At 41.7% G+C, this 18,199-nt stretch overlaps 1 pseudogene; it reads left to right on the top strand.

The window, feature by feature from the left end:
* The first annotated feature begins 9,315 nt into the window (after nt 1-9,315).
* Nucleotides 9,316-9,434, top strand: LOC118148240 (5S ribosomal RNA; annotated as a pseudogene).
* The last annotated feature ends 8,765 nt before the right edge of the window (nt 9,435-18,199 follow it).

The raw sequence follows: 18,199 nt of genomic DNA, 5'->3' as shown, positions 1-18,199 counted from the left end.
CTCTGCAAAGTCGCTAAAGTCTCCCTTCTCAGAAAGAATGAACTTTTTAAATTGCTGAATAATATTCGAGAGACACCACGTGCTCTTCCTTGACAGCGTTTTGTTTTGCCACTTTTCACCGCCCTGTCACTGTCAACAGAGGAGCTGTAAATAAGAAGCTATTTTATAACATAAATGACTTCGAATATGAAAGTCTTCCTACAGAAAAAAAAGTCTGCTTTGAATTTTAAAACTCTTACTCCAGCTTCTTTACCTGGAATGATGCAAAGACTGAATTAAATACTTAGCCGATGACCACAGGCCATGTCGACATTACAGCAAGCCCGTTTTTCCAGTTAAAATTAACCACAGCACTTGAAAAGTAAGTATTGCCTTCTTTACATGGGAAGAAAACCTGCACGAAAAAGAACATGGACATGTTTGTTTCATGCCAATGAGTTCTATGTTTCCAAGGAGGGGTTTGAGGAAAAGCGCTGTCTAGTCAGATGTTTCAGAACTCATGCGACCCTTGTTAGGGGTCGGGACGGTGTGGAAGGCAGAGGAAGAAAAGTCAAAAGAGACTCTTGATGTTGTGGATACACTCACGGTGCGCTTAGAAACTTCATCCTCTGTTTCATATACTCTTCTTTTTCACATACACTCACGGTGCGCTTAGAAACTTCATCCTCTGTTTCATATATTCTTCTTTTTCACATTCCTTTTTATTTAGCATGTAGCATGACACATTTAAGAAAATTAAGTTACTGTTACATTCTTTGTTCTGGTCTGTAAAGGTCACTGGATTATTGTGTTTTGAACATATTAGTTACTTCTTTCAAACAACTTGTGTGGCTAATCTGATTTTGCACTGATGACCAGTTTGGGGTTTTTGTTGGTTTTTTGTTTTGTCTTTTGTTTTTGTTTTTTGGAGACTGAGTCTCTGACCCCCAAATTGGAGTGCAATGGCATGATATCGGCTCACTGCAACCTCCACCTCCCAGGTTCAAGCAAGCAATTCTCCTGCCTCAGCCTCCTGAGTAGCTGGGATTACAGGCGCACACCACCACACCCAGCTAATTTTCGTATTTTTAGTAGAAACGCGGTTTCACCATGTTGGTCGGGCTGGCCTCGAACTCCCAACCTTGTGATCTGCCCGCCTCAGCCTTCCAAAGTGCTGGGATTACAGGCATGGGCCACTGCACCTGGCCCTGCTGGTTGCTATTTTTTTTTTTCCCCATTGGAACAGCAACTCTAAGTACACTTAGGCTCAGGGCAGCTGACCCTGACTGTGCCACAATGTCCCCAAGGCTATCACTGGCTCATAGGAAGAAGAGGAAAATAACCAAATCAAGGCAAAGCACTTCCGGACTTCTGAGGAAAGCTGGGACCAGCTCTGATGAGTTTTTTGCTCATCTTTGTCCCAATACTGGTGGGATGACTCAGTGGTAATAAGATGATTCACTATTGTCTCATAAGCAATTGTAATAGCACCCCTGTGTTTGTAGTTAATATGTATGTATGTATGTATACATGTATGTGTGTATGTATGTGTGTATATATGTGTGTGTATGTATGTATGTATATGTGTGTGTAGTATGTATATATGTGTGTATGTGTATGTATATATGTATGCGTGTGTATGTATATATGTATGTATGTATGTGTGTATGTATATATGTATGTATTTGTTGCTGCTTGTTTTACTATTTATGACATCTCTATAATCTGAATCCCAACCAAGCAATCCAGGCTCGAGCAGGAAAGGACAATGGTGATGCCTCTGGGAGCCTGGACTGGGGGTGAGGGTGAGACGGACTGGGAGTTCATCTGGAAACCATGAAATATATATATTATATTATTATGATTCTTTTTGGAGATGGGGTCTCACTCTGTTGCCCAGGTTGGCAGGTTGGAATGCAGCGGCATGATGGTGGCTCACGGCGTCCTCAAACTCCTGGCCTCAAGCAATCCTCCCACCTTGGCTACCCAATAAAAAATATCTCAAGTGGGCCTGGACTGTATATTAATATAAGGTGAGGTCAGTTTTTAAGCTTCTTCTGATTGCTAAAAGGTATTCTGAAGTACGTCCGATTTGGCCTTTCTATCATCAAAAGCTGGAACAGTATGAGCTGGAACAGAGCCAGACATGAAGAGAGCAGGCAAGAAAAAAATGGTGGCTAGGCTCTACTGAGTTCCTTCTATGTGCCCCATGCCTCCTATGTGCTCTGTTTTACAGATGAGGGAGCTAGGGTCCTGACATCCCACCAGCATAAACCATAGGATTCAAGGTGAGGGCCGTCTAGTTCCAACGTGTTTCCGCTGCTTTGGTGGGTAGCTTTACAGAAATGCACCTTAGCTGCTCTCAATGAACAGTTCTTTACCACCCAAGGTCCTTCACTCTAGAAGCCAATTATAAAAATTGTATCGTACTTGGCCGAGCGCGATGGTTCACGCCTGTAATCCCAGCACTTATGGAGGTTGAGGCAGGCGGATCACTTGAAGTCAGGAGTTCGAGACCAGCCTGACCAACATGGTGAAACCTTGTCTCTAGTAAAAATGCAAAAATTAGCCAGGTGTGGTGACAGGCTCCTGTAATCCCAGCTCCTCCTGGCAGGAAAACCCGGGAGGCAGAGGTTGCAGTGAGCTGAGATCATGCCTTTGCACTCCTTTTTGAGACAAGAGCAAGACTTTTCTCAAAAAAAGAAAAAAAATAGTACTGTACTTGGGATCTGGACTCTGGGTACAGAAAATCCGCTGTTTATTGATGTGTGATCTGAGGCTCGTGTTTACTCTTTCTTTTTTTCTCTCTTTCCCTCTTTCTTTCATAGAGATGGGGTCTCATCATGCTGCTCATGGTCTTGAACTCCTGGGCTCAAGCAATCCTCCCTCCTCGACCTCCTAAAGTGCTGGAATCCCAGGCATGAGTTACTGCGCTCTGCCTGTGCTTACATTTTAAAAATACAGATCTTGACACTACTTCTGTCACAGGGTGGTCATGACGGTTAAATGTGGTAATGTGCAGAAAGTCCTAGTTCTTATAAGTATTCAGTAAAGGGCTGCTGCTATTAACTATGATTATTATTCAGTGACTCCATACGTGGTGGTCCTGTGGCTTTTTACGACATGATGGCAAAAATCTAACTTCTTTCTCCTTCTGTTTCTCTCCCTCCCTCCCTCCCTTTCTCCTCCTCTTCCTTCCCTCTCTTTCTAATTTTATATTTGCATCCGTCTCTTCCTTCTTTGAAGCTTCATGTTTAATTTTATTATAGAAAAGTTTAAACATATGTTAGAAACAGAATAGAAACTCCCAAATACCCATCACCCAGCTTTAGGAACTTTCAACTCACAGCTGTTTTCTGAAGGTTAACTCCAAATAAGAAAAATAAAGCGTCTATTTTTTTCTTCAATTTACTTTTATTTTTTTTTTTGAGACAGAGTTTCACTCTTGTTACCCAGGCTGGAGTGCAATGGAGCGATCTCGGCTCACCGCAACCTCCACCTCCTGGGTTCAGGCAATTCTCCTGCCTCAGCCTCCTGAGTAGCTGGGATTACAGGCACGCGCCACCATGCCCAGCTAATTTTTTGTATTTTTAGTAGAGACGGGGTTTCACCATGTTGACCAGGATGGTCTCGATCTCTTGACCTCGTGAACCACCCGCCTCGGCCTCCGAAAGTGCTGGGATTACAGGCTTGAGCCACCACACCCAGCCCCAATTTACTTATTATATAGGATCCCTTGAGTTTCTCTTATTAAAATCTGTAGTATCCCAGGAATAATTTTTAAATGTATAAATACCGTTCACAGTTTACTTCCCTTTAGCTCATTTAAAAAAAAAAAAAGTAGCCCAATTTTCCCAATATCATGGTTTAAAGTAATACAAGCTGCAAAAAACTTCTGATGGAAAGATATATGATCCATCAAAGTCTCAGACTAAGCATGGAATCAGGCAAGTTTATTAATTGAGTAGGGCCTGAGATCTGTAAAAAGTTCACAAATCCTCTAAAAAGTTTTTTCCTGAAACTGGTCCAAGAGTTGGATTTTAAGCAAAATACCAAGAAAATCAATTAAACCGAGCTTTGTTTTCCAGTTAGAACTCCCCATAGCTCTATCAGTGAAAATTGGCCCTTTGTCTTGAAATGTGGGCCTCCGAAGTCTAGGTCGTTGGGGCAGAACCACTGACATTATTGCAAACCACATCTCATGGACTCTGCAAATGACTTCCTAGTAATGGCAAGCTAATTATGTGATTACTAGACTCTCTTCATGTGCCATTAGTCATAGGACGCTGGAAAACATGCCTGTTTTCAAGGCAGATTGCTCACTTTGAATTGTGCCTTAAAATGTATACTCTCCTCTGTAGGTCCGAACCGAAACATCCAGGCCAAATTTTCAGCTGAAACTTCTAAACAGTCGTCCTCAGGCAGGCCAGTGAATAGTTGGTGATGACTCAGCAAACTTTTCTAAATGGGAGGCAGTAATAACAGAAGGGAGACTTCCACATATTTTCTCCCTTCCCTTCAAATGCTTTACGGGAAATAAAATCGCAACCACTTTTATTCCCATAACTCAGAAAATAACAGCGTAACGATTTTTCCCGACAGTTCCGTGGCACGCCAAGGTTTTGGGTTTCGCTCTACTTATTTGATAATGACAAATGGACTCATTTTCAAATCCAGATGTACATGTTAATCCTCCCAAAGCTTCTACTGCACTGAGAATCAGGAAGACTACAGCAGAGTTAGGAGCAGGATGCAGGAGAGTTTATCTACATCAGAAGGAAAAGAACTCACCCACGTGTGGTGTAAAGAAAAGAAGTAGGACCCCTTTACCAAAAACGAGGAGAGCAGAATACGGGTGTATGAGAAGCAAGAAAAGAAAATGACGGGCTCCACAGCTCGCTAGATCAAGAACTCCTTGGGGCACAAACCACGTCCCATTCATTTTTGTGACCACAGTACTTGGCACACAGTAGGAGCACGATGAATGTTTGGTAAATTCAATTGAAATGAGAAGAAACAGATTGACCCAATGTAGCTTGCAGTGTCTCTAAACATAATTAATTTTTGAGGTTCTCAAAATCATCTGAGAGTTGCTTGCAGGCTCAGTAATAATTTTCATCTAATGAGAGTTCCTAAGACCAGATATGAATTTCATTAAGGCAGCCAGCATGCCAGTAGCTAGAATATGAGCAAAATGTCAAGGAAGATCTGTGAATCACCAGAGGCAGGGGGCAGAACAGAATATAGGTTAATCATGCTCTCTCAAGCTTTTTGCTATAAGGAATTTGTTTCTGGAACGGGAGTGAGCTGTTTTAGATCTGAATCAGTGTGATAACAAGCAGCATCGCCTGAGCGTGTGTGCAGCTAGGACCTAAGCTACCAACTGCTGGGGCCAGTCTGGGCTCTAGGGCACCCTGGATTATATCGCATAAAAAGCTGCACATAATAAGCCCACAAGAAATGTCAGCCAGGCTGGGCATGGTGGCTCACACTTGTAATCCCAGCACTTTGGGAGACCGAGGTGGGCGGATCATAAGGTCAGGAGATAGAGACCATTCTGACTAACACAATGAAACGCTGTCTCTACTAAAAATATGAAAAATTAGCTGGGCATGGTGGCGGCCTCCTGTAATTCCACCTACTCAGGAGGCTGAGGCAGGAGAATCGTTTGAACCCAGGAGGAGAAGGTTTCATTGAGCCAAGATCGTGCCACCACACTCCAGCCTGGGTGACACAGAGTGAGACTCTATCTCAGAAAAGGAAAGAAAGAAATGTCAGCCAAATTGAAATAAATCGTTCAGACCGAGTCTTGGTCACTTTAAAATAGTTCTGTGAGGCAGTCTCCTTTCTACCGTGACTTTTGCTGTTTTAAGTTCCAAACTCAAGTTTGATCTTGTCTCAGCACCAAACTTTTCATTCAGGTGTGGCCTCAATAAAGCTGATAACAATTACACACTTTCCCTGACCTTGTCCCAACTTTCCTGTAAACTGGTATGGTATGGGGGGGAAAAAAATGTAACCTAATACCAACTGTGGGGTGGCTGCTAAGTTGCTCCGTTGTGTCTCGAGGAATGCTTTCTGCCACCACTTTAACGTGAAAACAAAGGGTGTGGCGCTGGAGGTCTGAGACAGGACGGTAAAGTGCATTTTCTTTTCATAAGCTAGAGATGAGCTCTGTCCCCATAAACATCTGGCCCTCCCGTTGTTCCCTAAGTATCAGGAAGTTTTGGCAGCAGAGCCGACGTGAAATGCTGCAGATGAAAATAATTACTTGAATCAGCACAAGCAACACTGGCTGTGTTGATTTAAGATGCTCTGTTAGCTACTGTACAAAGTCAGGGCTTGATGTATTTTTGTTCTGTTTGCTTTCTTCCCCAGTGAACAAATTAAATAAGTACAAGACCGGAAACTAGAGAGTACCTAAACCAGGTAGGTGGGACTTGATGAGTTAAAGCTTTAAGCTTTTCAGAAAGCCAGACTTTGGGGGAGCAAAAAAATGCTGGCTGGAGGCTTAAGCTCCACACTTTCATCTCTAAGATGACAGCTAATTAAATGTAGCCTTTACCGTATCTTAGATATGAATACATGAAAAGACATTGTTTAAATATAATTGTGTCTGACATTGTTTAAATATAATTTTGTATATTTCTAAGTGCTGTTTGGTGAAGATATACTTCCTTTATAATAAAAAATTATGTTCGATTATATACGTATATTAATGTTACAGTAGCCATTCAAAACGTGCTGTTTGAAGAAAGCTGTTTCGTGAGTGGTACACACGAAAGGTCATTTGACTCAACTTGAGCCAGATTTGGGTTCAAGTCCAGCTCTGCCACCTGCTAGCTTCTTTGCTTTTCTGAACTGCAATGTTCTTCCTCGTAACGTGGTGAGGGATAACACCTCCTGTTTCACAGAGTTATAATAAGAAATAAAACAGTAAGAAATGCCTGATACATTTTAGCTACTAAACACAGGGTAACTATTGTCATCACATGAACTAAAGAAGGTCCTTCATCCCAGTACTCTTACGAAGAAGAAGCCTATACTACTGCGCGAGAATGCCTTCTTAAAAGACAAACCGGAAGAGCACTGAGGTTCACACTTGTAATCCCAGGACTTTGAAGGCTGAGATAGGAAGATTGTATACACTTAAGAATAAAACTGTCATTCTCAGCAAACTGCACAAGAGCAGAAAATCAAACACCGCATGTTCTCACTCACAGGTGGGTGTTGAACAATGAGAACACATGGACACAGGGAGGGGAGCATCACACTGGGGTCTGTTGGGGGGAAATAGGGGAGGGACAGCAGGGGTTGCAGAGTTGGGGAGAGAGAGCATGGGGAGAAATGCCAGATATAGGTGATGGGGAGGAAGGCAGCAAATCACACTGCCATGTGTGTACCTATGCAACAATCTTGTATGTTCTTCACATGTACCCCAAAACCTAAAATGCAATTTAAAAAAAAAAAAAAGAAATATCCTTGGGTATATACAGTTCAATGGAAAGAGCCAGGAGCTGAGAGACAGGCCAATCCTGAGAGTGATGCTATCTTAGGCAAGCCTCCTTGTACCTCAGTTCCTCATCAGTCAAATGGAGTCTAATGCCATCTCGGCCCATCTCATGAGATGATTGTGAGGATCAAATCAGACATTCACACACACATTAAAGAGATCTGAAAAGATGAAAGATCTACGCGCACAGATGATAAATGTTATTGTAATTCCGTAGTTGGAAGTCATACATATTAACATCTACTCAGAGTTCAGGCATGCTTTTGAAGCATTACCTATCTAACTGACAGCCAAGAAGAAAACAAAGCAAAATGACCTTGATTGATTTAAAAAAAAAAAAGTTTCTGAAAACCAGCATGAGAAAAAAAAATCCTACTTCTATGGAAGTTTTTTATGAATGATTCCAGATAATACAATATTTCTTGGTTTCTCTGTATGTTCCAGAAAACTTGAGAAAATATCACTAGATCTGTAAAATCAAATGGCAAGCAAATACCACATACAACAGCAATTATCCACCAGTTTTTCTAGAATCTTAACAGAGCCTCTCATTTGGTCAGCACTCACAGTCTTCTTGTTTATTTACTTATTTCTTATGAATGAATGAGTCAGAATTGTAAGGTCCTGGCAGACAGGAACCCTAGGACATGCCTTCACATATGACTGGTGAATAATTGATTTAAAATGATCTTTTAAAATGACACACATTCATTGCTCATGTCAGACTCATTGTTACTAACCTTTGGAAAGCAATATGGCAAAATCTATTAAGAGCCATAAAAACGTCCATATATTTTCATTCATTCATCATACCCCAGGGAATTTATCCTAAGGATGTAATTCATGCACAAAGATGTTCCTGGCAGTTTCACATCCTAACGTGAGATCAATTAAATGTTCAACCATGGTAATAACAAATAAATAACAATTATAAAGATGATGCAGTAACCCAGGACCATATTCATAATAGTTAAGCTATTAAAGAAAAATAAATATGATAATATTGTAAGATGACTTCAAGTCTGCAAAAATATGATATATGTACAGTGACCAAAAATAATATGCAAAATTAAAACAAGGTGTTTAAAAAAAATTTTTAAATCTTACCTTCTTAACATCTTATTTTAATAAAATGACACTTTTGCCAGGCTTGGTGGCTCACGCCTGTAATCCAAGCACTTTGGAGGCCAAGGTGGGAGGATCACCTGAGGTCGGGAGTTCAAGACCATCCTGACCAACATGGTGAAACCTCGTCTTTTTAAAAAAATAAATAAAATAAAATAAAATGATGCGCTTTTTTTTTACCATTAAAAGAAATAAATGTGAATTGAAATATTTTTTCATTGATTAGCGCTTTAAGCCATTCAAAATACTGGCATTATTTTGGTTAATTTTCACAACAATCCTGGGGCAGTAGCAAGGGGCTATGTGCTCATATTCATTGTCATTTGACAAATGAAGAAACTGAGGCACAGAGCTATTCAAGTCTTACCTAGAATCCACACTCCCCCCTCTTTTTTTTGAGAGGGAATCTTGCTCTATCACCCAGGCTGGAGTGCAGTGATGTGAGCTCATTTCACTGTAACCTCCGTATCCCGAGTTTAAGCAATTCTCCTGCCCAGCCTCCTGAGTAGCTGAGATTAAAGGTGTGCACCATGTCCGGCTAATTTTTATATTTTTAGTAGAGACGGGGTTTTACCATATTGGTTGGGCTGGTCTCGAACTCCTGACCTCGGGTGATCCACCTGCCTCAGCCTCCCAAAGTGCTGGGCTGACAGGTGTTAATCACTGCACCCGGCCTTAGAATCCTCTTTAAAGAAGCAGGCTTTGGCCATACCACCCTGAACGCACCCAATCTCGTCTGATCTCAGAAGCTAAGCAGGGTCGGGCCTAGTTAGTACTTGGATGGGAGACCGCCTGGGAATACCGGGTGCTGTAGGCTTGCCGGGCGCGGTGGCTCAAGCCTGTAATCCCAGCACTTTGGGAGGCCGAGGCGGGTGGATCACGAGGTCAAGAGATTGAGACCATCCTGGTCAACATGGCGAAACCCTGTCTCTACTAAAAATACAAAAAATTAGCTGGGCATGGTGGCACGTGCCTGTAATCCCAGCTACTCAGGAGGCTGAGGCAGGAGAATTGCCTGAACCCAGGAGGCGGAGGTTGCGGTGAGCCGAGATCGCATCATTGCACTCCAGCCTTGGTAACAAGAGAGAAACTCCCTCTCAAAAAAAGGAAAAAAAAAAGAAGCAGCTGACCCAGAGCTTGAACCAACTCTGCTGCCTGACCATGAGTCCAGGATCCTTTCCCGAAGTTCTCTGCTTTGGGCTCACCTCAAGGAGACAGATTCCTCTGTCCTGAACTGGTCAGCACATCTGAGGGAAGCACTTTCACCCAGCTGAGGCTTGAGGTGCCCTGCTGTTTTCTGAAAGTTATTTTGCCTAAAAAAGGTCCCTTCTAGCCACCTCTGGGTCTCCCCTATTAAACAAAGCCTGAGCCAACAATCCACATGAATTTTTTAACTACCCAAGCTTCTGAGGACCAAGAGCACTCTGTGGAAAATCACAGCATTCTTTAGTTTAACATTGGATGGCATCTTGTATTGTACATATAGCAGTAAAATACCAATTTCAACCTTTGAAAAACAACAAGCTTAGTAGTCTACTTGCAAACTTCCTAAGTGGGCTGAAAGCAATAATGAGTCACCTCATAGAAGGCAAAATTGAACACATGCATTTCAGAATGAGCTTTATCTTCTGAATCTCAGGGATTCCAATAAAACTGGACCAATTTAGGTACATCACCAGTAAATTCAGTGCATGTGGTAAATGTTGATGGGAAATGCTCCATTTTCTTAAACAGCCAAAAGGACAATACCACTCCAACTTAATTTCTGCGTATTCCTAATTTCCAGCTTTTCTCACGACCTTGGAGTGATCACGGATGTGACGTTTCCTTGCAGAAACAAATCCAAAGCGGGGAAAAGAGGAAATTGGAGGAAGGAGGAAAGAGGAAGTCAAGACAAAAAGGATGGAGATGCCTAAGGATTTTATGGGACAATGGCTGACAAATTATTAGCACTCCGACTTATAAAATTTTATACATAAAATGTCCAGTATATGATAGCAGTTATATAATAGATAAGCATGAGTTTCCCTTTACACAAGTATTCTAGCTAATAAATGTATATATTGCATACAGTAATAAATGAAGAAGAAATGATAGAATCCAAGTATCACCATTTTGAGGCCACTAATGAATTAGTAGGCAAAGATTGTCAACAAGTGCTAATATCACGAAAAGGAGACAGCTACTCAATACGTGCTCCCAGGGAAAAGCCAAACACCACCCATAAAATAATCATGCCAAAATAAAATTCGAATCTAGTCAAGCCTCTACATGCAAATAGCAAGGTATAGGAAAAACAGATAGAAGATTGAGAAATATATTAAGTCCACCACAGAGATATAATTCACAAAATCCAGACTGTGGAAATGCTACAGGCCAAATGATCCCGTTTCTTCAACAAATAAGTTACATTGTCTGTGCTGGGTGCGGTGGTTCATGCCTGCAACCCTAGCACTTTGGGAGGCCAAGGCAGGGAGATCACTTGAGGTCAGGAGTTCAAGACCAGCCTGGCCAACATGGTGAAACCCCATCTCTACTAAAAATACAAAAATTAGCCAGGCGTGGTGGGGCACACCTGTAATCCCAGTTACTCAGGAGGCTGAGGCAGGAGAATCACTTGAATCCAGGACACAGAGGTTGCAGTGAGCCAAGATGGCTCCACTGCACTCCAGCCTGGGTAATAGAGCAATACTCTGTTGTCTCAAAAAAAAAAAAAAAAAAATTACATTGCATGAAGAAAAAGAGAGCGAGACCAATAGATTAAAAAGCTTAAAAGACCTATCAACAAATCATAACATGGGAACTTCATTTGGATACTGATTCAAATAAAATAGGAAAACAATAGAACAGTTCTGAGGCAATTGAATATTAAGCATCGACTAGGCATTTGATGATATTAAAGAATTATTACTTTGTTAATAGATGGTAATGGTATTATGGATTTTTGAAGACCTCTTTTCTTAGGGATACATGGTTATTGACAGATAAAATGATAAGTTGCCTGGAATTTGCTTCAAAATAACATGGGATGAAGAATGGGGGATTTAGATAGAATAAATGTGTTCTCGGGCCAGGTACAGTGGCTCACACCTGTAATCCCAGCACTTTGTGAGGCTGAGACTGGTGGATCACCTGAGGTCAGGAATTCAGGACCAGCCTGGCCAACATGATGTAACCCTGTCTCTACTAAAAATACAAAAAATTAGCCAGCTGTGGTGGTGGGCGCCTATAATCCCAGCTACTTGGGAGGCTGAAGCAGGAGAATGAGTTAACCCGGGGCTCAGAGGTTGCAGTGAGCCCAGATAATATCGTTGCACTCCAGCCTGGGCAACAAGAGCAAAACTCCATCTCAAAAAAAAAAAAAAGTGTTCATGACTTGAAGCAGAGGTGATGGGTACTTGGGGGTTCATTATACTATTCTGTTCTTATTTGTTTAAAATCTTCCTTAACAAAGGTTTTTTTGTTGTTGTTGCTTTTTTTTTTTTTGGAATGGTATCAATTAGTGTTAGTCTCCTTTGTTCCCTCTTTCCATTAGTAAGCAAAAGTCTTATATATAACCTGAGTTAAAATAGAAAAGTTGTAGCTGCCTAACTTTCTGAAAAGAGCAAGGGTTCTCTTTGGGAGGCTACAGAGTAGAGGAGAATGAATGAAGTCACCTGTTGCTGTCCTTAAATTTAAATGTTGCTTCTCTTTGTTTAAAAGATATTTTTTAACAATAGAGAAAGAATGAAAATGAAATGGGTGAAAGGAAGGAGTAAAGAAGGAAGGGAAGGGAAATCTCAGTATGAGAAGGGAGGCTTGTAGACTACTTGGACCTGAACAGACCACTGAAAAATAATCAAGGGCCGGGCGCGGTGGCTCAAGCCTGTAATCACAGCACTTTGGGAGGCCGAGGCTGGTGGATCACAAGGTCAACAGATCGAGACCATCGTGGTCAACATGGTGAAACCCCGTCTCTACTAAAATATAAAAAAATTAGCTGGGCATGGTGGCGCGTTCCTGTAATCCCAGCTACTCAGGAGGCTGAGGCAGGAGAATTGCACGAACCCAGGAGGCGGAGGTTGCGGTGAGCTGAGATCGTGCCATTGCACTCCAGCCTGGGTAACAAGAGTGAAAACTCTGTCTCAAAAATAAAAATAAAAATAAAAAAATAATCAAGTAGGCTGTAGCATTTGTGTTTATGGTCAAATCATGATACCGATGATTGAATCAATATCATTTTTCAGTCAGATGTGGGTTCTTTGGCATTACACATTTATAGGCCCAATGACTCAAGTTCTCTGAGCCTCAGTTTCCAAATCTATAAAAGGAAAGATAATCATGCCTAGCTTGCAGAGGTGACAAGAAAAGAGAGACAAGGTATGCAATTGCCTGTCCCACAGTAGACCATGAGTAAATACCCACCTGCCTCGCTCAAGACCAGCCTGGCCAACACGGTGAAACCCCATCTCTACTAAAAATGCAAAACCAAGCCAGGTGTGGTGGTACATGCCTGTAGTCCCAGCTACTCAGGAGGCTGAGGCAGGAGGATGGCTTGAACCCAGAGGTGGAGGTGGCAGTGAGCCGAGATCACACCACTGCACTCCAGCCTGGGCGACTGAGTGAGACACCTGCCTCTTAGTCTGGTAGTGCCAAAGGCCTTGCTGGCTGCAGTAAAAAGACCAAAGATGTCAGATGAGCATGACTTGGTACACGGACTAGGGACTCCTGTGTTCACGGTTCTGCAGCTTATCTAAAACATTGCCATTCACCTGTGAGATCTGAAACTCTACTGCCCATTCACCTAGTGCAAGAATCTAGGATGAAAAGCTGGCAGAGGTCACAAGCAAACCTAGGCTATCTCTACAACTAAAAAGGACTAGCGTGTTTGCCAACAGTAAGTGACTACGTCGCTTCAGACATTTGGGCAGAACACTCAGCAGCAACAGGTATTTCCCATTTCCATGACGAAGTCAGTTCCACGTTGGTTTATGTAACCTCCAGCCCACACCCTATTCCTGTACCCTGCAGTGTATTCATTCACCGTCACGTGAGCTTGGAATTCGGCATGAGCATGGAGGCCGAGCTCCAAAGTCTTCAGGCCTAAAGTCTATGGCTTTCTAGGGGAACTTCTGGTGCTTTCTATCATTTGATCCTTCCCTAACCATGCCACAAGTTTTGTTCTTTTTGTTAAGTCAGTGCCAAGAGCCAAGCACAGAAGTGGGAAGCTCCAGGAGCACGATATGATGCTTCCTTTTCATAATTCTCTTACCAAAGTTATTGCTATTAAAGTGACACTCTCTATATTTTAAAATGTAGATAAACAAAAAGAATACAATCATATTATTTACTATCCCGCTACCCATAAATAACTGATGCTAGCATTTCAACATTTAGGAATCTGTTTTTCCTTCTTTCTATGTGCATCTACCTTTTACTCTTCTTTATCTTTCCTTCTTCCCCAAAATGTGCCATGATATATTACCACAGCTTCATAACCTATACTTTTGTTCACATGACAATACATCATACAACTTTTTCATTATCTTTTACCGCATCATCATTTTTGTTGTTGTTTTGACAGAGTTTCCCTCTTGTTGCCCAGGCTGGAGTACAGTGATGTCATCTCAGCTCACCTCAACCTCCACCTTCCAGGTTCAAGCGATTCTCCTGCCTCAGCCTCCCAAATAAGTGGGATTACAGGTGTGCGCCACCACACCCAGCTAATTTTGTATTTTTAGTAGAGACAGCATTTCTCCATGTTGGTCAGGCTGGTCTAGAACTCCCGACCTCAGGTGATCCGCCCACCGCAGCCTCCCAAAGTGCTGGGATTACAGGCGTGAGCCACCGTGTCCGGCTACTGCATCATCTTTAATGGTTATGTACTGTTTCATTCTATGGATTTCTTTTTCTTTGTGAGACAGAGTTTTGGTCTGCTACCTAGGCTGGAGGGAAGTGGCGCAATCTTGGTTCACTGCAACCTCCACCTATGGGGCTCAAGCAACCTTCTGCCTCAGCCTCCCAAAGTGCTAGGATCACAGGCATAAGCCACTGTGCCTGGCTGTATGGACATAATATAATTCATTTAACAACCCCTTATATTAGGTACTAGGATGCCTCCAATTTGTCATTAACAAAATCTAATTTCTTAAAATCATAAAAATGATTTATGAGAGTTTCGGAAATTTCTGCTTTAGTAGCTCCAGACCTAAATCTACCATCTAAATAGGCCAACTGCAACCAAGAAAGCCTAGGTCCAAAGTTCAAAACCTCTTTGAACTCTGGCAACTCTATTCAGGTGCTTCAGAAAACCTGCACCTGTGTGGCCACCTCCCCAGCGCGCCCGGAATTCCCAAGGCGAATGACACAACACAATGGAGCCGGCAGCTTTGTTTCTCTGGAATCCTGTGGGAGCGTTCAAGCAATGTCATGTTTGTAAAGCCTGACTCAGAACCTCCACCGCCCACCAAATGAAAAGCACTTTTCCTCCAGCTTTGTTTCAAGGTTTGCCACAAAAATAAAAGGAACGTGGTGGAGGGGAAGAGAAGCCACCGAACTCCGGGCACCTTTTCACTGCAGTTGGGTGGCAGGTGCTACATGGCTTTTGGCTTCTGGCTTTCCCAGCACCGGCTCCCATCAGTCGGTAGAGCTGCTTTGACTCTCACGCAATCCTAGACATGTAATATTATGTCTCAGTTGGTTTTGTCCAAGAGGAAATGTCTCTTGAACAAAAGCAACAAATCAGGAAGCAACTGTGAAAGTAAGTCACAGACTTGGTTGGAGCAGAAGTAGTTCCCAGAAAGCTGGCTTCTCACTGTGTTGATTTTTCTGTCCAAACAATGCAAAGCACACAAGCTGGCAGCAAGCGTTCGTTTTAAGGAAGGAAAAAAGTATGCATATGTTTCCGTGTGTATATATGTATATTTTACATATACATATAAAATTTATATATGTATACGTTCTTTTTTTGGGAGGCCAAGGTGGGCAACCTGTTTGAGGCTAGGATTTCGAGACCAGCCTGGCCAGCATGGTGTAACCTATATTTTTATATCTATATCTGTATCTATATAATATGTTTATATGTATATTTAACATATATATTTATTGTATATAAAAAATATATAATTATGTGTATATATATTTTTTAATATTTTGGAAACATGGAGGCCTGAAAGAATAGCTAATGTTGGCTGGGTGCGGTGGCTCATGCCTGTAATCCTAGCACTTTGGGAGGCCGAGATGGGTAGATCACTTGAGGTCAGGAGTTCAAGACCAGCCTGGCTAACATGGTGAAACCTCATCACAAAAAAAAAAAAGAATAGCTAATGTTTTATGGGGGAGAAAGAGATTGAGAGAGACTCATGAACAGGGAGTTAGAGAGGGCAGAGCACACAAGGATAATGATTAAGATGGAGAGGCTGGGCCTGGTGGCTCACACATGTAATCCCAGCCTCTGAGAGGCCGAGGTGGGCAGATCACCTGAGGTCAGGAGTTCAAGACCAGCCTGGCCAACATGGTGAAATGCCATCTGTACTAAAAATTCAAAAATTAGCCGAATGTGGTGACAGGCACCTGTAATCCCAGCTACTGGGGAGGCTGAGATGGAAGAACCTGGAAGGCGGAGTTTGCAGTGAGCCAATATCATGCCATTGCACACCAGCCCGGACAACAAGAGTGAAAATCCATCTCAAAAAGAAAAAAAAAAAGATGTGGAGAAAAAGATTTACAGAACTCTCTGCTAAACCTGGATTATTTTACTTCTTCTTTTTTTTTTTTTTTTTGAGATAGAGTCTCACTCTGTTGCCTAAGCTGGAGTGCAGTGGTGTGATCTTGGCTCATTGCAACCTCTGCCTCCCAGGTTCAAGTGATTCTCCTGCCTCAGCCACCTGAGTAGCTGTGATTATAGGTGTGCACCACCATGCCCAGACAATTTTTGTAGTTTTAGTAGAGACAGGGTTATATCATGTTAGCCAGACTGGTCTCAAATTCCTGGCTTCAATCAATCCACCCACCTCCCAAAGTGCTGGGATTACAGGTGTGAGCTACTATGCCTGGCCTTGGATTATCTTATTTCTTTTGAATGTTTGCAATAAATTCTTTTTTTTCCCTCCAAGCAAATTAGTTACCAAAAAAAAAAAAATCTTGCCTCCCAGACCCTTGCTCTGCCTGATATAGTACCTGTCAAAAAGATAAGATCTTTCAATGAATTAAAGAAGGTGAAAGGCCAATCCCCTCAACTCATCTTGCTGTGATTCACATCAGTATAATGACATCTTCTATTGCTGTGGGAAATTGACTATACCTACGGGAAAATGCTGGTAGGATGAAGGAAGTTTCTTTTTCATCACTCCAGAATACAGACCTGCAGCTTTACTTCTGGACCCATCTCATATATATGTGCTTTGGTAGGGGTGGGAAGTGAGTGAATAAACTTGCAGGGTTGTTTTTTTTTTTTTTTCATGAACAAAAACTTCAAGATAGGATTGGGTTGTATCAAAGAGAAAAGGAAACCAAAGGATCATTATTAATTCTGGTAATTCTTTCATTGTGAATGTACATGTGTGCACTTGCACACTCTGGGAGGGGGTTATATCGCTAATCCCACAAGTCTTCCTGCATGTCTGCTTTCCTTACACAAGATTGCTTACCAGACAGAGAGTACACTTGCAGTGGTTCTTGAACCTATGTTTAATTTGAGCTTTCAGTGAGCATTACCATCAATTTGAGGTTTTACTTCTTTGTATTATGCTTATTTTACAAACTTAGAATATTATTTATATGCATATATAACATACACAAGTATATGTGCTTACATAAATAGGTGGATATGTACACACATAAATATATGTACATATACGTACAATAAAATGTTTTTGTTTAGCTGAAGGCATGTCTGTGTTCTTCGAATTTCGTTGAAGAAGTGAGCCAACTTTAATTACTATCCAGTTCTTCTAGTTTAAGCATTAGTCTCATGCGATGTATTAATTTTACATGTAGGCTCATGATGCTTATTGCCTGGGACAAATTAAATATTTTTTAAAAAACTGTAAACGCAATTAATACTAACTCAGCTGCTGCTCTTTTCCTACAAATGGTCTAATTTTATTGTGTAGGAATGATCCTTGCAATCTGATTTTGTAGTCTATCTAATTTATTTAAGGACTATTCTGATATGATTTCTTATTCATATTTTCTCCATGGCATCATTGGATGAACTCTTCATGAACTTTTCCAAAAAAATCAGTACATCTGAACCTCAGACTTGGGAAATTTCAAATCTATTTCAGCTATATAATGTATCATTGTGACACTGTTGGCTTTCGCTCCTGGTCCCTCATCATCACGTATCATTTGATCTTTGCATTATTTAGAGATCACGAACCGTCTTGAGTTAATGGGGAAATAGCAATTAGAACACATGAGAAACATGTGATTTGGCTTAGTCGTGTTTAGAACCAGTAGTCATCTTGTTTAACTATCTTGTTTACAGGTGACAAAACTGAGACCCAAAGATGTGCATAATGTACCTAATTGCAAAAGATTACGTGTTAACACCGGGACCATGGCCCAAGCTTCCTGAATCCCAGACCGACTTCCGCAATA

This window comes from Callithrix jacchus, chromosome 15, assembly GCF_049354715.1.
Source record: "Callithrix jacchus isolate 240 chromosome 15, calJac240_pri, whole genome shotgun sequence".
Lineage (NCBI taxonomy): Eukaryota > Metazoa > Chordata > Mammalia > Primates > Cebidae > Callithrix > Callithrix jacchus.
The sequence above is the reverse complement of the archived record's forward strand: the minus strand, read 5'-3'. Positions and strand labels throughout refer to the sequence as shown.